General features: G+C 48.7%; 11 non-coding genes across 11 annotated transcripts; 6 read left to right on the top strand and 5 right to left on the bottom strand.

Moving 5' to 3' along the window:
- The first annotated feature begins 625 nt into the window (after positions 1-625).
- Positions 626-698, top strand: trnak-cuu (transfer RNA lysine (anticodon CUU)). Its single transcript has one exon. It is a non-coding gene; the product is annotated as a tRNA-Lys (tRNA).
- A 2,792-nt stretch (positions 699-3,490) lies between these two features.
- trnal-cag (transfer RNA leucine (anticodon CAG)) lies at positions 3,491-3,573 on the bottom strand. Its single transcript has one exon. It is a non-coding gene; the product is annotated as a tRNA-Leu (tRNA).
- Positions 3,574-4,740: 1,167 nt separating this feature from the next.
- Positions 4,741-4,813, top strand: trnak-cuu (transfer RNA lysine (anticodon CUU)). Its single transcript has one exon. It is a non-coding gene; the product is annotated as a tRNA-Lys (tRNA).
- A 2,792-nt stretch (positions 4,814-7,605) lies between these two features.
- Positions 7,606-7,688, bottom strand: trnal-cag (transfer RNA leucine (anticodon CAG)). Its single transcript has one exon. It is a non-coding gene; the product is annotated as a tRNA-Leu (tRNA).
- Positions 7,689-8,855: 1,167 nt separating this feature from the next.
- trnak-cuu (transfer RNA lysine (anticodon CUU)) lies at positions 8,856-8,928 on the top strand. The gene has a single exon. It is a non-coding gene; the product is annotated as a tRNA-Lys (tRNA).
- Positions 8,929-11,720: 2,792 nt separating this feature from the next.
- trnal-cag (transfer RNA leucine (anticodon CAG)) lies at positions 11,721-11,803 on the bottom strand. Its single transcript has one exon. It is a non-coding gene; the product is annotated as a tRNA-Leu (tRNA).
- Positions 11,804-12,970: 1,167 nt separating this feature from the next.
- trnak-cuu (transfer RNA lysine (anticodon CUU)) lies at positions 12,971-13,043 on the top strand. The gene has a single exon. It is a non-coding gene; the product is annotated as a tRNA-Lys (tRNA).
- Positions 13,044-15,835: 2,792 nt separating this feature from the next.
- trnal-cag (transfer RNA leucine (anticodon CAG)) lies at positions 15,836-15,918 on the bottom strand. The gene has a single exon. It is a non-coding gene; the product is annotated as a tRNA-Leu (tRNA).
- A 1,167-nt stretch (positions 15,919-17,085) lies between these two features.
- Positions 17,086-17,158, top strand: trnak-cuu (transfer RNA lysine (anticodon CUU)). The gene has a single exon. It is a non-coding gene; the product is annotated as a tRNA-Lys (tRNA).
- A 2,792-nt stretch (positions 17,159-19,950) lies between these two features.
- Positions 19,951-20,033, bottom strand: trnal-cag (transfer RNA leucine (anticodon CAG)). Its single transcript has one exon. It is a non-coding gene; the product is annotated as a tRNA-Leu (tRNA).
- Positions 20,034-21,200: 1,167 nt separating this feature from the next.
- Positions 21,201-21,273, top strand: trnak-cuu (transfer RNA lysine (anticodon CUU)). The gene has a single exon. It is a non-coding gene; the product is annotated as a tRNA-Lys (tRNA).
- Positions 21,274-21,623: the final 350 nt, after the last annotated feature.

The following is a 21,623-nucleotide window of genomic DNA, read 5'->3' as shown; positions in this document are numbered from 1 at the left end:
GGTCTTTGATAGTTTCTTCGAATGCTTCAACTGAACCTCGAAATCGAAGCAGTTATGTTTATATTGATTTCTCGCGTTAATCATTACGAACCAGGAACAGCCAGCACACTCGGTCGCATTAGTAATTATGTCACGTCTCTACTTAGCAGAGCATTCAAAGGCCCACTGGAAGTAGTAAAGCACTAAAACACTGCAAAACTGAACTCGGGAAAATCATACTGGGAGCTCTGAGCGATGTCTGCATCCAAGCCATCCAATACGGACTCTGAAACCTTGGAATATCAACACTATGATGCGCTACCTTTTACCTGGAGCAAAACGATGGAATTAGAAGAATGCTTACCGCAGGATACAACTGTGCCGCTGTTATTTGGAGCACGGTTTTCACTTGCATGAAAACTACAGCAGAACGTTGAAGGATGATCACTGAGAAGTCCACAATGCTGAGGAGATTGTAGGTCGTACATTTCAATGATTACTGACATTTGCGCTGCTGGAGGTACAGTAATCAACAAAGAACAGGGTGTGCTACTCTCGAATCCGGTCAGCACATGATGAAAAGCCAGGAAGTATACCTTGTCAAATTGCCGTCAACAGGGACAAGTTAACCACCTGCGCCACCGGCGCCCGGCTAGCTCAGTCGGTAGAGCATGAGACTCTTAATCTCAGGGTCGTGGGTTCGAGCCCCACGTTGGGCGGTGCCCGTCTCCTTATTAACAAAGTTTCCCGCTCATCCTTGAACCTCTTACACCTCGATGGTACCGAGCACTGCGTTTTAATGCACAGGTGTGATCAAACTGAGATGAAAAGGGCGTATCTAGCTCCTTGCCCGAGAGATAAATCAAAGGTTCCGCAGATAATCCCTTGGCTCCGGTCACCCGGACGCAGATAGGAGCTGCAGCCATCATAACTTGTATGAAAACTAAGAAGAGCTCCTGTCTATTTACAGTTTCATTTACTCTAGCGTTTCCTTAAACATTGCGTGTACGAAGGCTAAGAAATTGGAGAGCTATTCTAATACAATAACTATTAGGAATCTTTTCGCCATAACAGTTTCACTGTGATTTTGCAGGTAACACGTACGTTGGGAAAACATTTTGAACGCGATCAATAACCGCACTGGAAAAATGTGGGAAAGAAAGGGCGAAAAGCGACTCTTCAACATGTGGAAATATCTTCCTGAGCGGAGCCCTCTTCTCGAAGCTCAACACTCTGCAAGAGTCACTTCTCCCAACTTGCGCCCGCAGGTTTCCGTAGTGTGCCTGCAAAGAGCCATCCGCTTGAGACAGGCGCACCTCCCGATTTCATTGAACTAAGCTAGATGCACAATTTCTAATGCAGCCTTCATCACAATAGACAGTTCATTTCTCGAAAGCTTGTCATGTAAAAAAAGGAAACAAAGAACGAAAACGTATAGCTGACAATCTTCTGAAGCTGCAGATTCAGCTTTGGGGAAATGGACATTTTATGTATGCAGATGCTTTTCAAGCGCTGGTTTTAGAACGTCGCTGTGCTTCCAGCATCCTTTTCAGCCTTCTAAACTGGCTACCGAGGTGGCGATCACTTTGTAAAGCGGTTGAGAGGCCGGAGCTGCTCAAACCGCTCTTGCCGTTTCCCATCAATCAAAAGCACTATGTTGTTTCTTTGTATGGAAAGCTTTTCAAGTCTGGCATCGACACGCACCTTTCCTGAAACGTCCAAAGGGTGAATGCTTCGCAAAGAAATCCAGTCTACCTTCAGGGGGCATGATGTTGAAATCGGAATGAGCCCTGGGTGGGCTTGAAGCAGCAGCTGTTCAGTTAACAGCTGCACAGAAACGCACCCCGCTTGCTTTGTATCATTCGCAAGTTTGTGGTTAAAGAGTAAAAAAGGCTGGAATTCTTCTGCCAGCCGGCAGGATTTCTTCTGCACTCACCCAGAAAAGCCAAGAATTGTATTTCATCTTTCGCAAGCTGTATTTTCCAGGAGGAGAATGAATACTTGCATTAAACTGAATCAAGCCGACAGAGACGCACAGCCGTTGTTTTTCTCCATGGGAAGTTTTTCGTTAAGGAAAAACACCGTTGTCATTTTCTTGCCAGCCGGCGGTATTTCTTGTGCAGCGATGAGCCCGATTTGTATTTCGTATTTCGCAAGTTGTGTGAATTTCTTGAAGTTGAAAGTGAATTCGCTCCAGAAAAGAAATGTCCAGTCGCATGAAAGCCGTGGCTGTTTGTTAAACCGCAGGACAGGACAGCTTGCGTTCTGTTTCTCATGGCGTTCGCAAAGGCGATTCCTGCCTTTAAAACTGCTGTGTCTGCGACTGAAAGTGGCGTGTGTCGCAGCTTCTAAAGTCTTGTTGACGCTCCTCGATGTTGCTTTCTCTCTGCCTAAGGAAGTTCGATTGTCGCGTCGGAACGGGGAGACCTAATCCTTCCAGCTTTAAGCCACCCTTCAGTCTTCTGAAGGGTGTCCGAGTGCTAGCATGTGATTTGGCTTTTTTGGGGGGGAAACGGAGAGCGACATTGAAAAAGGTTACCGCCGCCGCCTCGCCCTCCGTGTTAAATGATCGCAAGCCGGCGGCGGCGGCGCTCCCTGTAGTCGTGGCCGAGCGGTTAAGGCGAAGGGCTAGAAAGCCATTGGGGACTCCCCGCGTCGGCTCGAATCCTGCCGACTACGGCGCCCTTCTCCTGTCGCTTCGGCCTGCCCAGAAAAAGGCGGAGTGCCGTTTCTCTCTTCCTGCTTCTTGTACAAACGCTTAATCGCTTGGACCTGCTGCCTTGGAAGTAATGTCTTTAACATCCACCAGTGACATTTCACAGCTGGAAGCACACAGCCACGCTTTTGGCATTGGCATGTCTTGCGCCCTACTTCCAGCCTTTGAAGACCTAATTATTCAAACTGAAAGAACCGGCTGAATGAGTGTTTGCAGTGCACCAGGAGGAGCAGGGACCATAGCATTGGAGGGGTGAGGATGGCGGAGATGGAAACGTTTTCATGCGCTCCTCTGGGAGGAATGAAAAGAAAAGACGAAACCGGAAACAGTAGTAGCCGCAAGAGGAAGTGTCTTCAAGCGCCAAGCAAGCGCTCCTCGTTAGTATAGTGGTGCGTATCCCCGCCTGTCACGTGGGAGACCAGGGATGGATTGCTTGACGGCGAGCCAGGTTGCTTTTCTCCCATCAGATTCCAACCGCTAATGCTAACGCAGTGTGTGGGAGCTTACATGCTTTTCCTTTCCCGTCTTTTTCGGACGACTATTCCAAAGGGGTAACCTGAAGGAATAGGGGCCTGAAGACACGAGGCATTCTTAAACCAGCACTGGGCTGCACGGCCTTCTGTTGTGATCAGGTTATATTCGAGTGAAAAAGCCAGAGCATCCGCTTCCATCCTATGGAGCACGAGCTAAATCGGAAGAGGCAGGGGATACACCTACGCCTATCGGCGCACGTTCCCTGCGTCAGGCTGCTTCACCCATTTGCACCCGACTGGAGACGGCACTGAGCAAGCTTTTTGTCAGGAGTGGGATTCGAACCCACGCCTCCAGGGGAGACTGCGACCTGAACGCAGCGCCTTAGACCGCTCGGCCATCCTGACGCTGGCCCCTAATCCCGGGGCGGTCTGATGAGCCACCGCGATCCCACTACGCTCCTCGAGTATCGCACTGTTATTAATACTACATTGTGACTCCAGCATTAAAATGTTTGGAAAATGTGTCGGCTTTTATAATCCAGTGTAGAGCAGCATGTGATGATTTGTGCTACAACACCAAGCGCTCAAAGTGACGTCTGCGTTTGTCGTTGAAACTTTCAACTCTTTCATCACTTATGTAGGAAATAAAAAGAGCAGTTGTGCGCCACGCGCAGAGCGGCCGTCAGCAGAGTGGCGCAGCGGAAGCGTGCTGGGCCCATAACCCAGAGGTCGATGGATCGAAACCATCCTCTGCTACGTGTGTCCTATGCATGATTCATAATCATGCCATTGGGTTAGCAAAGTGCCTTCAAATAGTCTGCATCTCCCTTTCTTTAAGTTCTGTCCTGAGTTTCTCTCTCGTGTGTGTTTGTGCAAGCTTGACACTTGCGGGACTCTTTAATCTTCACCAATACGGAGATGACCAAATGTGTCTTCGGTTGTTCTGAGGTCTTTGATAGTTTCTTCGAATGCTTCAACTGAACCTCGAAATCGAAGCAGTTATGTTTATATTGATTTCTCGCGTTAATCATTACGAACCAGGAACAGCCAGCACACTCGGTCGCATTAGTAATTATGTCACGTCTCTACTTAGCAGAGCATTCAAAGGCCCACTGGAAGTAGTAAAGCACTAAAACACTGCAAAACTGAACTCGGGAAAATCATACTGGGAGCTCTGAGCGATGTCTGCATCCAAGCCATCCAATACGGACTCTGAAACCTTGGAATATCAACACTATGATGCGCTACCTTTTACCTGGAGCAAAACGATGGAATTAGAAGAATGCTTACCGCAGGATACAACTGTGCCGCTGTTATTTGGAGCACGGTTTTCACTTGCATGAAAACTACAGCAGAACGTTGAAGGATGATCACTGAGAAGTCCACAATGCTGAGGAGATTGTAGGTCGTACATTTCAATGATTACTGACATTTGCGCTGCTGGAGGTACAGTAATCAACAAAGAACAGGGTGTGCTACTCTCGAATCCGGTCAGCACATGATGAAAAGCCAGGAAGTATACCTTGTCAAATTGCCGTCAACAGGGACAAGTTAACCACCTGCGCCACCGGCGCCCGGCTAGCTCAGTCGGTAGAGCATGAGACTCTTAATCTCAGGGTCGTGGGTTCGAGCCCCACGTTGGGCGGTGCCCGTCTCCTTATTAACAAAGTTTCCCGCTCATCCTTGAACCTCTTACACCTCGATGGTACCGAGCACTGCGTTTTAATGCACAGGTGTGATCAAACTGAGATGAAAAGGGCGTATCTAGCTCCTTGCCCGAGAGATAAATCAAAGGTTCCGCAGATAATCCCTTGGCTCCGGTCACCCGGACGCAGATAGGAGCTGCAGCCATCATAACTTGTATGAAAACTAAGAAGAGCTCCTGTCTATTTACAGTTTCATTTACTCTAGCGTTTCCTTAAACATTGCGTGTACGAAGGCTAAGAAATTGGAGAGCTATTCTAATACAATAACTATTAGGAATCTTTTCGCCATAACAGTTTCACTGTGATTTTGCAGGTAACACGTACGTTGGGAAAACATTTTGAACGCGATCAATAACCGCACTGGAAAAATGTGGGAAAGAAAGGGCGAAAAGCGACTCTTCAACATGTGGAAATATCTTCCTGAGCGGAGCCCTCTTCTCGAAGCTCAACACTCTGCAAGAGTCACTTCTCCCAACTTGCGCCCGCAGGTTTCCGTAGTGTGCCTGCAAAGAGCCATCCGCTTGAGACAGGCGCACCTCCCGATTTCATTGAACTAAGCTAGATGCACAATTTCTAATGCAGCCTTCATCACAATAGACAGTTCATTTCTCGAAAGCTTGTCATGTAAAAAAAGGAAACAAAGAACGAAAACGTATAGCTGACAATCTTCTGAAGCTGCAGATTCAGCTTTGGGGAAATGGACATTTTATGTATGCAGATGCTTTTCAAGCGCTGGTTTTAGAACGTCGCTGTGCTTCCAGCATCCTTTTCAGCCTTCTAAACTGGCTACCGAGGTGGCGATCACTTTGTAAAGCGGTTGAGAGGCCGGAGCTGCTCAAACCGCTCTTGCCGTTTCCCATCAATCAAAAGCACTATGTTGTTTCTTTGTATGGAAAGCTTTTCAAGTCTGGCATCGACACGCACCTTTCCTGAAACGTCCAAAGGGTGAATGCTTCGCAAAGAAATCCAGTCTACCTTCAGGGGGCATGATGTTGAAATCGGAATGAGCCCTGGGTGGGCTTGAAGCAGCAGCTGTTCAGTTAACAGCTGCACAGAAACGCACCCCGCTTGCTTTGTATCATTCGCAAGTTTCTGGTTAAAGAGTAAAAAAGGCTGGAATTCTTCTGCCAGCCGGCAGGATTTCTTCTGCACTCACCCAGAAAAGCCAAGAATTGTATTTCATCTTTCGCAAGCTGTATTTTCCAGGAGGAGAATGAATACTTGCATTAAACTGAATCAAGCCGACAGAGACGCACAGCCGTTGTTTTTCTCCATGGGAAGTTTTTCGTTAAGGAAAAACACCGTTGTCATTTTCTTGCCAGCCGGCGGTATTTCTTGTGCAGCGATGAGCCCGATTTGTATTTCGTATTTCGCAAGTTGTGTGAATTTCTTGAAGTTGAAAGTGAATTCGCTCCAGAAAAGAAATGTCCAGTCGCATGAAAGCCGTGGCTGTTTGTTAAACCGCAGGACAGGACAGCTTGCGTTCTGTTTCTCATGGCGTTCGCAAAGGCGATTCCTGCCTTTAAAACTGCTGTGTCTGCGACTGAAAGTGGCGTGTGTCGCAGCTTCTAAAGTCTTGTTGACGCTCCTCGATGTTGCTTTCTCTCTGCCTAAGGAAGTTCGATTGTCGCGTCGGAACGGGGAGACCTAATCCTTCCAGCTTTAAGCCACCCTTCAGTCTTCTGAAGGGTGTCCGAGTGCTAGCATGTCATTTGGCTTTTTCGGGGGGGAAACGGAGAGCGACATTGAAAAAGGTTACCGCCGCCGCCTCGCCCTCCGTGTTAAATGATCGCAAGCCGGCGGCGGCGGCGCTCCCTGTAGTCGTGGCCGAGCGGTTAAGGCGAAGGGCTAGAAAGCCATTGGGGACTCCCCGCGTCGGCTCGAATCCTGCCGACTACGGCGCCCTTCTCCTGTCGCTTCGGCCTGCCCAGAAAAAGGCGGAGTGCCGTTTCTCTCTTCCTGCTTCTTGTACAAACGCTTAATCGCTTGGACCTGCTGCCTTGGAAGTAATGTCTTTAACATCCACCAGTGACATTTCACAGCTGGAAGCACACAGCCACGCTTTTGGCATTGGCATGTCTTGCGCCCTACTTCCAGCCTTTGAAGACCTAATTATTCAAACTGAAAGAACCGGCTGAATGAGTGTTTGCAGTGCACCAGGAGGAGCAGGGACCATAGCATTGGAGGGGTGAGGATGGCGGAGATGGAAACGTTTTCATGCGCTCCTCTGGGAGGAATGAAAAGAAAAGACGAAACCGGAAACAGTAGTAGCCGCAAGAGGAAGTGTCTTCAAGCGCCAAGCAAGCGCTCCTCGTTAGTATAGTGGTGCGTATCCCCGCCTGTCACGTGGGAGACCAGGGATGGATTGCTTGACGGCGAGCCAGGTTGCTTTTCTCCCATCAGATTCCAACCGCTAATGCTAACGCAGTGTGTGGGAGCTTACATGCTTTTCCTTTCCCGTCTTTTTCGGACGACTATTCCAAAGGGGTAACCTGAAGGAATAGGGGCCTGAAGACACGAGGCATTCTTAAACCAGCACTGGGCTGCACGGCCTTCTGTTGTGATCAGGTTATATTCGAGTGAAAAAGCCAGAGCATCCGCTTCCATCCTATGGAGCACGAGCTAAATCGGAAGAGGCAGGGGATACACCTACGCCTATCGGCGCACGTTCCCTGCGTCAGGCTGCTTCACCCATTTGCACCCGACTGGAGACGGCACTGAGCAAGCTTTTTGTCAGGAGTGGGATTCGAACCCACGCCTCCAGGGGAGACTGCGACCTGAACGCAGCGCCTTAGACCGCTCGGCCATCCTGACGCTGGCCCCTAATCCCGGGGCGGTCTGATGAGCCACCGCGATCCCACTACGCTCCTCGAGTATCGCACTGTTATTAATACTACATTGTGACTCCAGCATTAAAATGTTTGGAAAATGTGTCGGCTTTTATAATCCAGTGTAGAGCAGCATGTGATGATTTGTGCTACAACACCAAGCGCTCAAAGTGACGTCTGCGTTTGTCGTTGAAACTTTCAACTCTTTCATCACTTATGTAGGAAATAAAAAGAGCAGTTGTGCGCCACGCGCAGAGCGGCCGTCAGCAGAGTGGCGCAGCGGAAGCGTGCTGGGCCCATAACCCAGAGGTCGATGGATCGAAACCATCCTCTGCTACGTGTGTCCTATGCATGATTCATAATCATGCCATTGGGTTAGCAAAGTGCCTTCAAATAGTCTGCATCTCCCTTTCTTTAAGTTCTGTCCTGAGTTTCTCTCTCGTGTGTGTTTGTGCAAGCTTGACACTTGCGGGACTCTTTAATCTTCACCAATACGGAGATGACCAAATGTGTCTTCGGTTGTTCTGAGGTCTTTGATAGTTTCTTCGAATGCTTCAACTGAACCTCGAAATCGAAGCAGTTATGTTTATATTGATTTCTCGCGTTAATCATTACGAACCAGGAACAGCCAGCACACTCGGTCGCATTAGTAATTATGTCACGTCTCTACTTAGCAGAGCATTCAAAGGCCCACTGGAAGTAGTAAAGCACTAAAACACTGCAAAACTGAACTCGGGAAAATCATACTGGGAGCTCTGAGCGATGTCTGCATCCAAGCCATCCAATACGGACTCTGAAACCTTGGAATATCAACACTATGATGCGCTACCTTTTACCTGGAGCAAAACGATGGAATTAGAAGAATGCTTACCGCAGGATACAACTGTGCCGCTGTTATTTGGAGCACGGTTTTCACTTGGATGAAAACTACAGCAGAACGTTGAAGGATGATCACTGAGAAGTCCACAATGCTGAGGAGATTGTAGGTCGTACATTTCAATGATTACTGACATTTGCGCTGCTGGAGGTACAGTAATCAACAAAGAACAGGGTGTGCTACTCTCGAATCCGGTCAGCACATGATGAAAAGCCAGGAAGTATACCTTGTCAAATTGCCGTCAACAGGGACAAGTTAACCACCTGCGCCACCGGCGCCCGGCTAGCTCAGTCGGTAGAGCATGAGACTCTTAATCTCAGGGTCGTGGGTTCGAGCCCCACGTTGGGCGGTGCCCGTCTCCTTATTAACAAAGTTTCCCGCTCATCCTTGAACCTCTTACACCTCGATGGTACCGAGCACTGCGTTTTAATGCACAGGTGTGATCAAACTGAGATGAAAAGGGCGTATGTAGCTCCTTGCCCGAGAGGTAAATCAAAGGTTCCGCAGATAATCCCTTGGCTCCGGTCACCCGGACGCAGATAGGAGCTGCAGCCATCATAACTTGTATGAAAACTAAGAAGAGCTCCTGTCTATTTACAGTTTCATTTACTCTAGCGTTTCCTTAAACATTGCGTGTACGAAGGCTAAGAAATTGGAGAGCTATTCTAATACAATAACTATTAGGAATCTTTTCGCCATAACAGTTTCACTGTGATTTTGCAGGTAACACGTACGTTGGGAAAACATTTTGAACGCGATCAATAACCGCACTGGAAAAATGTGGGAAAGAAAGGGCGAAAAGCGACTCTTCAACATGTGGAAATATCTTCCTGAGCGGAGCCCTCTTCTCGAAGCTCAACACTCTGCAAGAGTCACTTCTCCCAACTTGCGCCCGCAGGTTTCCGTAGTGTGCCTGCAAAGAGCCATCCGCTTGAGACAGGCGCACCTCCCGATTTCATTGAACTAAGCTAGATGCACAATTTCTAATGCAGCCTTCATCACAATAGACAGTTCATTTCTCGAAAGCTTGTCATGTAAAAAAAGGAAACAAAGAACGAAAACGTATAGCTGACAATCTTCTGAAGCTGCAGATTCAGCTTTGGGGAAATGGACATTTTATGTATGCAGATGCTTTTCAAGCGCTGGTTTTAGAACGTCGCTGTGCTTCCAGCATCCTTTTCAGCCTTCTAAACTGGCTACCGAGGTGGCGATCACTTTGTAAAGCGGTTGAGAGGCCGGAGCTGCTCAAACCGCTCTTGCCGTTTCCCATCAATCAAAAGCACTATGTTGTTTCTTTGTATGGAAAGCTTTTCAAGTCTGGCATCGACATGCACCTTTCCTGAAACGTCCAAAGGGTGAATGCTTCGCAAAGAAATCCAGTCTACCTTCAGGGGGCATGATGTTGAAATCGGAATGAGCCCTGGGTGGGCTTGAAGCAGCAGCTGTTCAGTTAACAGCTGCACAGAAACGCACCCCGCTTGCTTTGTATCATTCGCAAGTTTCTGGTTAAAGAGTAAAAAAGGCTGGAATTCTTCTGCCAGCCGGCAGGATTTCTTCTGCACTCACCCAGAAAAGCCAAGAATTGTATTTCATCTTTCGCAAGCTGTATTTTCCAGGAGGAGAATGAATACTTGCATTAAACTGAATCAAGCCGACAGAGACGCACAGCCGTTGTTTTTCTCCATGGGAAGTTTTTCGTTAAGGAAAAACACCGTTGTCATTTTCTTGCCAGCCGGCGGTATTTCTTGTGCAGCGATGAGCCCGATTTGTATTTCGTATTTCGCAAGTTGTGTGAATTTCTTGAAGTTGAAAGTGAATTCGCTCCAGAAAAGAAATGTCCAGTCGCATGAAAGCCGTGGCTGTTTGTTAAACCGCAGGACAGGACAGCTTGCGTTCTGTTTCTCATGGCGTTCGCAAAGGCGATTCCTGCCTTTAAAACTGCTGTGTCTGCGACTGAAAGTGGCGTGTGTCGCAGCTTCTAAAGTCTTGTTGACGCTCCTCGATGTTGCTTTCTCTCTGCCTAAGGAAGTTCGATTGTCGCGTCGGAACGGGGAGACCTAATCCTTCCAGCTTTAAGCCACCCTTCAGTCTTCTGAAGGGTGTCCGAGTGCTAGCATGTCATTTGGCTTTTTCGGGGGGGAAACGGAGAGCGACATTGAAAAAGGTTACCGCCGCCGCCTCGCCCTCCGTGTTAAATGATCGCAAGCCGGCGGCGGCGGCGCTCCCTGTAGTCGTGGCCGAGCGGTTAAGGCGAAGGGCTAGAAAGCCATTGGGGACTCCCCGCGTCGGCTCGAATCCTGCCGACTACGGCGCCCTTCTCCTGTCGCTTCGGCCTGCCCAGAAAAAGGCGGAGTGCCGTTTCTCTCTTCCTGCTTCTTGTACAAACGCTTAATCGCTTGGACCTGCTGCCTTGGAAGTAATGTCTTTAACATCCACCAGTGACATTTCACAGCTGGAAGCACACAGCCACGCTTTTGGCATTGGCATGTCTTGCGCCCTACTTCCAGCCTTTGAAGACCTAATTATTCAAACTGAAAGAACCGGCTGAATGAGTGTTTGCAGTGCACCAGGAGGAGCAGGGACCATAGCATTGGAGGGGTGAGGATGGCGGAGATGGAAACGTTTTCATGCGCTCCTCTGGGAGGAATGAAAAGAAAAGACGAAACCGGAAACAGTAGTAGCCGCAAGAGGAAGTGTCTTCAAGCGCCAAGCAAGCGCTCCTCGTTAGTATAGTGGTGCGTATCCCCGCCTGTCACGTGGGAGACCAGGGATGGATTGCTTGACGGCGAGCCAGGTTGCTTTTCTCCCATCAGATTCCAACCGCTAATGCTAACGCAGTGTGTGGGAGCTTACATGCTTTTCCTTTCCCGTCTTTTTCGGACGACTATTCCAAAGGGGTAACCTGAAGGAATAGGGGCCTGAAGACACGAGGCATTCTTAAACCAGCACTGGGCTGCACGGCCTTCTGTTGTGATCAGGTTATATTCGAGTGAAAAAGCCAGAGCATCCGCTTCCATCCTATGGAGCACGAGCTAAATCGGAAGAGGCAGGGGATACACCTACGCCTATCGGCGCACGTTCCCTGCGTCAGGCTGCTTCACCCATTTGCACCCAACTGGAGACGGCACTGAGCAAGCTTTTTGTCAGGAGTGGGATTCGAACCCACGCCTCCAGGGGAGACTGCGACCTGAACGCAGCGCCTTAGACCGCTCGGCCATCCTGACGCTGGCCCCTAATCCCGGGGCGGTCTGATGAGCCACCGCGATCCCACTACGCTCCTCGAGTATCGCACTGTTATTAATACTACATTGTGACTCCAGCATTAAAATGTTTGGAAAATGTGTCGGCTTTTATAATCCAGTGTAGAGCAGCATGTGATGATTTGTGCTACAACACCAAGCGCTCAAAGTGACGTCTGCGTTTGTCGTTGAAACTTTCAACTCTTTCATCACTTATGTAGGAAATAAAAAGAGCAGTTGTGCGCCACGCGCAGAGCGGCCGTCAGCAGAGTGGCGCAGCGGAAGCGTGCTGGGCCCATAACCCAGAGGTCGATGGATCGAAACCATCCTCTGCTACGTGTGTCCTATGCATGATTCATAATCATGCCATTGGGTTAGCAAAGTGCCTTCAAATAGTCTGCATCTCCCTTTCTTTAAGTTCTGTCCTGAGTTTCTCTCTCGTGTGTGTTTGTGCAAGCTTGACACTTGCGGGACTCTTTAATCTTCACCAATACGGAGATGACCAAATGTGTCTTCGGTTGTTCTGAGGTCTTTGATAGTTTCTTCGAATGCTTCAACTGAACCTCGAAATCGAAGCAGTTATGTTTATATTGATTTCTCGCGTTAATCATTACGAACCAGGAACAGCCAGCACACTCGGTCGCATTAGTAATTATGTCACGTCTCTACTTAGCAGAGCATTCAAAGGCCCACTGGAAGTAGTAAAGCACTAAAACACTGCAAAACTGAACTCGGGAAAATCATACTGGGAGCTCTGAGCGATGTCTGCATCCAAGCCATCCAATACGGACTCTGAAACCTTGGAATATCAACACTATGATGCGCTACCTTTTACCTGGAGCAAAACGATGGAATTAGAAGAATGCTTACCGCAGGATACAACTGTGCCGCTGTTATTTGGAGCACGGTTTTCACTTGCATGAAAACTACAGCAGAACGTTGAAGGATGATCACTGAGAAGTCCACAATGCTGAGGAGATTGTAGGTCGTACATTTCAATGATTACTGACATTTGCGCTGCTGGAGGTACAGTAATCAACAAAGAACAGGGTGTGCTACTCTCGAATCCGGTCAGCACATGATGAAAAGCCAGGAAGTATACCTTGTCAAATTGCCGTCAACAGGGACAAGTTAACCACCTGCGCCACCGGCGCCCGGCTAGCTCAGTCGGTAGAGCATGAGACTCTTAATCTCAGGGTCGTGGGTTCGAGCCCCACGTTGGGCGGTGCCCGTCTCCTTATTAACAAAGTTTCCCGCTCATCCTTGAACCTCTTACACCTCGATGGTACCGAGCACTGCGTTTTAATGCACAGGTGTGATCAAACTGAGATGAAAAGGGCGTATCTAGCTCCTTGCCCGAGAGATAAATCAAAGGTTCCGCAGATAATCCCTTGGCTCCGGTCACCCGGACGCAGATAGGAGCTGCAGCCATCATAACTTGTATGAAAACTAAGAAGAGCTCCTGTCTATTTACAGTTTCATTTACTCTAGCGTTTCCTTAAACATTGCGTGTACGAAGGCTAAGAAATTGGAGAGCTATTCTAATACAATAACTATTAGGAATCTTTTCGCCATAACAGTTTCACTGTGATTTTGCAGGTAACACGTACGTTGGGAAAACATTTTGAACGCGATCAATAACCGCACTGGAAAAATGTGGGAAAGAAAGGGCGAAAAGCGACTCTTCAACATGTGGAAATATCTTCCTGAGCGGAGCCCTCTTCTCGAAGCTCAACACTCTGCAAGAGTCACTTCTCCCAACTTGCGCCCGCAGGTTTCCGTAGTGTGCCTGCAAAGAGCCATCCGCTTGAGACAGGCGCACCTCCCGATTTCATTGAACTAAGCTAGATGCACAATTTCTAATGCAGCCTTCATCACAATAGACAGTTCATTTCTCGAAAGCTTGTCATGTAAAAAAAGGAAACAAAGAACGAAAACGTATAGCTGACAATCTTCTGAAGCTGCAGATTCAGCTTTGGGGAAATGGACATTTTATGTATGCAGATGCTTTTCAAGCGCTGGTTTTAGAACGTCGCTGTGCTTCCAGCATCCTTTTCAGCCTTCTAAACTGGCTACCGAGGTGGCGATCACTTTGTAAAGCGGTTGAGAGGCCGGAGCTGCTCAAACCGCTCTTGCCGTTTCCCATCAATCAAAAGCACTATGTTGTTTCTTTGTATGGAAAGCTTTTCAAGTCTGGCATCGACACGCACCTTTCCTGAAACGTCCAAAGGGTGAATGCTTCGCAAAGAAATCCAGTCTACCTTCAGGGGGCATGATGTTGAAATCGGAATGAGCCCTGGGTGGGCTTGAAGCAGCAGCTGTTCAGTTAACAGCTGCACAGAAACGCACCCCGCTTGCTTTGTATCATTCGCAAGTTTCTGGTTAAAGAGTAAAAAAGGCTGGAATTCTTCTGCCAGCCGGCAGGATTTCTTCTGCACTCACCCAGAAAAGCCAAGAATTGTATTTCATCTTTCGCAAGCTGTATTTTCCAGGAGGAGAATGAATACTTGCATTAAACTGAATCAAGCCGACAGAGACGCACAGCCGTTGTTTTTCTCCATGGGAAGTTTTTCGTTAAGGAAAAACACCGTTGTCATTTTCTTGCCAGCCGGCGGTATTTCTTGTGCAGCGATGAGCCCGATTTGTATTTCGTATTTCGCAAGTTGTGTGAATTTCTTGAAGTTGAAAGTGAATTCGCTCCAGAAAAGAAATGTCCAGTCGCATGAAAGCCGTGGCTGTTTGTTAAACCGCAGGACAGGACAGCTTGCGTTCTGTTTCTCATGGCGTTCGCAAAGGCGATTCCTGCCTTTAAAACTGCTGTGTCTGCGACTGAAAGTGGCGTGTGTCGCAGCTTCTAAAGTCTTGTTGACGCTCCTCGATGTTGCTTTCTCTCTGCCTAAGGAAGTTCGATTGTCGCGTCGGAACGGGGAGACCTAATCCTTCCAGCTTTAAGCCACCCTTCAGTCTTCTGAAGGGTGTCCGAGTGCTAGCATGTCATTTGGCTTTTTCGGGGGGGAAACGGAGAGCGACATTGAAAAAGGTTACCGCCGCCGCCTCGCCCTCCGTGTTAAATGATCGCAAGCCGGCGGCGGCGGCGCTCCCTGTAGTCGTGGCCGAGCGGTTAAGGCGAAGGGCTAGAAAGCCATTGGGGACTCCCCGCGTCGGCTCGAATCCTGCCGACTACGGCGCCCTTCTCCTGTCGCTTCGGCCTGCCCAGAAAAAGGCGGAGTGCCGTTTCTCTCTTCCTGCTTCTTGTACAAACGCTTAATCGCTTGGACCTGCTGCCTTGGAAGTAATGTCTTTAACATCCACCAGTGACATTTCACAGCTGGAAGCACACAGCCACGCTTTTGGCATTGGCATGTCTTGCGCCCTACTTCCAGCCTTTGAAGACCTAATTATTCAAACTGAAAGAACCGGCTGAATGAGTGTTTGCAGTGCACCAGGAGGAGCAGGGACCATAGCATTGGAGGGGTGAGGATGGCGGAGATGGAAACGTTTTCATGCGCTCCTCTGGGAGGAATGAAAAGAAAAGACGAAACCGGAAACAGTAGTAGCCGCAAGAGGAAGTGTCTTCAAGCGCCAAGCAAGCGCTCCTCGTTAGTATAGTGGTGCGTATCCCCGCCTGTCACGTGGGAGACCAGGGATGGATTGCTTGACGGCGAGCCAGGTTGCTTTTCTCCCATCAGATTCCAACCGCTAATGCTAACGCAGTGTGTGGGAGCTTACATGCTTTTCCTTTCCCGTCTTTTTCGGACGACTATTCCAAAGGGGTAACCTGAAGGAATAGGGGCCTGAAGACACGAGGCATTCTTAAACCAGCACTGGGCTGCACGGCCTTCTGTTGTGATCAGGTTATATTCGAGTCAAAAAGCCAGAGCATCCGCTTCCATCCTATGGAGCACGAGCTAAATCGGAAGAGGCAGGGGATACACCTACGCCTATCGGCGCACGTTCCCTGCGTCAGGCTGCTTCACCCATTTGCACCCGACTGGAGACGGCACTGAGCAAGCTTTTTGTCAGGAGTGGGATTCGAACCCACGCCTCCAGGGGAGACTGCGACCTGAACGCAGCGCCTTAGACCGCTCGGCCATCCTGACACTGGCCCCTAATCCCGGGGCGGTCTGATGAGCCACCGCGATCCCACTACGCTCCTCGAGTATCGCACTGTTATTAATACTACATTGTGACTCCAGCATTAAAATGTTTGGAAAATGTGTCGGCTTTTATAATCCAGTGTAGAGCAGCATGTGATGATTTGTGCTACAACACCAAGCGCTCAAAGTGACGTCTGCGTTTGTCGTTGAAACTTTCAACTCTTTCGTCACTTATGTAGGAAATAAAAAGAGCAGTTGTGCGCCACGCGCAGAGCGGCCGTCAGCAGAGTGGCGCAGCGGAAGCGTGCTGGGCCCATAACCCAGAGGTCGATGGATCGAAACCATCCTCTGCTACGTGTGTCCTATGCATGATTCATAATCATGCCATTGGGTTAGCAAAGTGCCTTCAAATAGTCTGCATCTCCCTTTCTTTAAGTTCTGTCCTGAGTTTCTCTCTCGTGTGTGTTTGTGCAAGCTTGACACTTGCGGGACTCTTTAATCTTCACCAATACGGAGATGACCAAATGTGTCTTCGGTTGTTCTGAGGTCTTTGATAGTTTCTTCGAATGCTTCAACTGAACCTCGAAATCGAAGCAGTTATGTTTATATTGATTTCTCGCGTTAATCATTACGAACCAGGAACAGCCAGCACACTCGGTCGCATTAGTAATTATGTCACGTCTCTACTTAGCAGAGCATTCAAAGGCCCACTGGAAGTAGTAAAGCACTAAAACACTGCAAAACTGAACTCGGGAAAATCATACTGGGAGCTCTGAGCGATGTCTGCATCCAAGCCATCCAATACGGACTCTGAAACCTTGGAATATCAACACTATGATGCGCTACCTTTTACCTGGAGCAAAACGATGGAATTAGAAGAATGCTTACCGCAGGATACAACTGTGCCGCTGTTATTTGGAGCACGGTTTTCACTTGCATGAAAACTACAGCAGAACGTTGAAGGATGATCACTGAGAAGTCCACAATGCTGAGGAGATTGTAGGTCGTACATTTCAATGATTACTGACATTTGCGCTGCTGGAGGTACAGTAATCAACAAAGAACAGGGTGTGCTACTCTCGAATCCGGTCAGCACATGATGAAAAGCCAGGAAGTATACCTTGTCAAATTGCCGTCAACAGGGACAAGTTAACCACCTGCGCCACCGGCGCCCGGCTAGCTCAGTCGGTAGAGCATGAGACTCTTAATCTCAGGGTCGTGGGTTCGAGCCCCACGTTGGGCGGTGCCCGTCTCCTTATTAACAAAGTTTCCCGCTCATCCTTGAACCTCTTACACCTCGATGGTACCGAGCACTGCGTTTTAATGCACAGGTGTGATCAAACTGAGATGAAAAGGGCGTATCTAGCTCCTTGCCCGAGAGATAAATCAAAGGTTCCGCAGATAATCCCTTGGCTCCGGTCACCCGGACGCAGATAGGAGCTGCAGCCATCATAACTTGTATGAAAACTAAGAAGAGCTCCTGTCTATTTACAGTTTCATTTACTCTAGCGTTTCCTTAAACATTGCGTGTACGAAGGCTAAGAAATTGGAGAGCTATTCTAATACAATAACTATTAGGAATCTTTTCGCCATAACAGTTTCACTGTGATTTTGCAGGTAACACGTACGTTGGGAAAACATTTTGAACGCGATCAATAACCGCACTGGAAAAATGTGGGAAAGAAAGGGCGAAAAGCGACTCTTCAACATGTGGAAATATCTTCCTGAGCGGAGCCCTCTTCTCGAAGCTCAACACTCTGCAAGAGTCACTTCTCCCAACTTGCGCCCGCAGGTTTCCGTAGTGTGCCTGCAAAGAGCCATCCGCTTGAGACAGGCGCACCTCCCGATTTCATTGAACTAAGCTAGATGCACAATTTCTAATGCAGCCTTCATCACAATAGACAGTTCATTTCTCGAAAGCTTGTCATGTAAAAAAAGGAAACAAAGAACGAAAACGTATAGCTGACAATCTTCTGAAGCTGCAGATTCAGCTTTGGGGAAATGGACATTTTATGTATGCAGATGCTTTTCAAGCGCTGGTTTTAGAACGTCGCTGTGCTTCCAGCATCCTTTTCAGCCTTCTAAACTGGCTACCGAGGTGGCGATCACTTTGTAAAGCGGTTGAGAGGCCGGAGCTGCTCAAACCGCTCTTGCCGTTTCCCATCAATCAAAAGCACTATGTTGTTTCTTTGTATGGAAAGCTTTTCAAGTCTGGCATCGACACGCACCTTTCCTGAAACGTCCAAAGGGTGAATGCTTCGCAAAGAAATCCAGTCTACCTTCAGGGGGCATGATGTTGAAATCGGAATGAGCCCTGGGTGGGCTTGAAGCAGCAGCTGTTCAGTTAACAGCTGCACAGAAACGCACCCCGCTTGCTTTGTATCATTCGCAAGTTTCTGGTTAAAGAGTAAAAAAGGCTGGAATTCTTCTGCCAGCCGGCAGGATTTCTTCTGCACTCACCCAGAAAAGCCAAGAATTGTATTTCATCTTTCGCAAGCTGTATTTTCCAGGAGGAGAATGAATACTTGCATTAAACTGAATCAAGCCGACAGAGACGCACAGCCGTTGTTTTTCTCCATGGGAAGTTTTTCGTTAAGGAAAAACACCGTTGTCATTTTCTTGCCAGCCGGCGGTATTTCTTGTGCAGCGATGAGCCCGATTTGTATTTCGTATTTCGCAAGTTGTGTGAATTTCTTGAAGTTGAAAGTGAATTCGCTCCAGAAAAGAAATGTCCAGTCGCATGAAAGCCGTGGCTGTTTGTTAAACCGCAGGACAGGACAGCTTGCGTTCTGTTTCTCATGGCGTTCGCAAAGGCGATTCCTGCCTTTAAAACTGCTGTGTCTGCGACTGAAAGTGGCGTGTGTCGCAGCTTCTAAAGTCTTGTTGACGCTCCTCGATGTTGCTTTCTCTCTGCCTAAGGAAGTTCGATTGTCGCGTCGGAACGGGGAGACCTAATCCTTCCAGCTTTAAGCCACCCTTCAGTCTTCTGAAGGGTGTCCGAGTGCTAGCATGTCATTTGGCTTTTTCGGGGGGGAAACGGAGAGCGACATTGAAAAAGGTTACCGCCGCCGCCTCGCCCTCCGTGTTAAATGATCGCAAGCCGGCGGCGGCGGCGCTCCCTGTAGTCGTGGCCGAGCGGTTAAGGCGAAGGGCTAGAAAGCCATTGGGGACTCCCCGCGTCGGCTCGAATCCTGCCGACTACGGCGCCCTTCTCCTGTCGCTTCGGCCTGCCCAGAAAAAGGCGGAGTGCCGTTTCTCTCTTCCTGCTTCTTGTACAAACGCTTAATCGCTTGGACCTGCTGCCTTGGAAGTAATGTCTTTAACATCCACCAGTGACATTTCACAGCTGGAAGCACACAGCCACGCTTTTGGCATTGGCATGTCTTGCGCCCTACTTCCAGCCTTTGAAGACCTAATTATTCAAACTGAAAGAACCGGCTGAATGAGTGTTTGCAGTGCACCAGGAGGAGCAGGGACCATAGCATTGGAGGGGTGAGGATGGCGGAGATGGAAACGTTTTCATGCGCTCCTCTGGGAGGAATGAAAAGAAAAGACGAAACCGGAAACAGTAGTAGCCGCAAGAGGAAGTGTCTTCAAGCGCCAAGCAAGCGCTCCTCGTTAGTATAGTGGTGCGTATCCCCGCCTGTCACGTGGGAGACCAGGGATGGATTGCTTGACGGCGAGCCAGGTTGCTTTTCTCCCATCAGATTCCAACCGCTAATGCTAACGCAGTGTGTGGGAGCTTACATGCTTTTCCTTTCCCGTCTTTTTCGGACGACTATTCCAAAGGGGTAACCTGAAGGAATAGGGGCCTGAAGACACGAGGCATTCTTAAACCAGCACTGGGCTGCACGGCCTTCTGTTGTGATCAGGTTATATTCGAGTCAAAAAGCCAGAGCATCCGCTTCCATCCTATGGAGCACGAGCTAAATCGGAAGAGGCAGGGGATACACCTACGCCTATCGGCGCACGTTCCCTGCGTCAGGCTGCTTCACCCATTTGCACCCGACTGGAGACGGCACTGAGCAAGCTTTTTGTCAGGAGTGGGATTCGAACCCACGCCTCCAGGGGAGACTGCGACCTGAACGCAGCGCCTTAGACCGCTCGGCCATCCTGACGCTGGCCCCTAATCCCGGGGCGGTCTGATGAGCCACCGCGATCCCACTACGCTCCTCGAGTATCGCACTGTTATTAATACTACATTGTGACTCCAGCATTAAAATGTTTGGAAAATGTGTCGGCTTTTATAATCCAGTGTAGAGCAGCATGTGATGATTTGTGCTACAACACCAAGCGCTCAAAGTGACGTCTGCGTTTGTCGTTGAAACTTTCAACTCTTTCATCACTTATGTAGGAAATAAAAAGAGCAGTTGTGCGCCACGCGCAGAGCGGCCGTCAGCAGAGTGGCGCAGCGGAAGCGTGCTGGGCCCATAACCCAGAGGTCGATGGATCGAAACCATCCTCTGCTACGTGTGTCCTATGCATGATTCATAATCATGCCATTGGGTTAGCAAAGTGCCTTCAAATAGTCTGCATCTCCCTTTCTTTAAGTTCTGTCCTGAGTTTCTCTCTCGTGTGTGTTTGTGCAAGCTTGACACTTGCGGGACTCTTTAATCTTCACCAATACGGAGATGACCAAATGTGTCTTCGGTTGTTCTGAGGTCTTTGATAGTTTCTTCGAATGCTTCAACTGAACCTCGAAATCGAAGCAGTTATGTTTATATTGATTTCTCGCGTTAATCATTACGAACCAGGAACAGCCAGCACACTCGGTCGCATTAGTAATTATGTCACGTCTCTACTTAGCAGAGCATTCAAAGGCCCACTGGAAGTAGTAAAGCACTAAAACACTGCAAAACTGAACTCGGGAAAATCATACTGGGAGCTCTGAGCGATGTCTGCATCCAAGCCATCCAATACGGACTCTGAAACCTTGGAATATCAACACTATGATGCGCTACCTTTTACCTGGAGCAAAACGATGGAATTAGAAGAATGCTTACCGCAGGATACAACTGTGCCGCTGTTATTTGGAGCACGGTTTTCACTTGCATGAAAACTACAGCAGAACGTTGAAGGATGATCACTGAGAAGTCCACAATGCTGAGGAGATTGTAGGTCGTACATTTCAATGATTACTGACATTTGCGCTGCTGGAGGTACAGTAATCAACAAAGAACAGGGTGTGCTACTCTCGAATCCGGTCAGCACATGATGAAAAGCCAGGAAGTATACCTTGTCAAATTGCCGTCAACAGGGACAAGTTAACCACCTGCGCCACCGGCGCCCGGCTAGCTCAGTCGGTAGAGCATGAGACTCTTAATCTCAGGGTCGTGGGTTCGAGCCCCACGTTGGGCGGTGCCCGTCTCCTTATTAACAAAGTTTCCCGCTCATCCTTGAACCTCTTACACCTCGATGGTACCGAGCACTGCGTTTTAATGCACAGGTGTGATCAAACTGAGATGAAAAGGGCGTATCTAGCTCCTTGCCCGAGAGATAAATCAAAGGTTCCGCAGATAATCCCTTGGCTCCGGTCACCCGGACGCAGATAGGAGCTGCAGCCATCATAACTTGTATGAAAACTAAGAAGAGCTCCTGTCTATTTACAGTTTCATTTACTCTAGCGTTTCCTTAAACATTGCGTGTACGAAGGCTAAGAAATTGGAGAGCTATTCTAATACAATAACTATTAGGAATCTTTTCGCCAT

The sequence above is a fragment of the Lepisosteus oculatus genome, unplaced genomic scaffold, assembly GCF_040954835.1.
Source record: "Lepisosteus oculatus isolate fLepOcu1 unplaced genomic scaffold, fLepOcu1.hap2 HAP2_SCAFFOLD_39, whole genome shotgun sequence".
In the NCBI taxonomy this organism is placed as follows: domain Eukaryota; kingdom Metazoa; phylum Chordata; class Actinopteri; order Semionotiformes; family Lepisosteidae; genus Lepisosteus; species Lepisosteus oculatus.
This window is presented reverse-complemented; position numbering and strand designations above follow the sequence as displayed.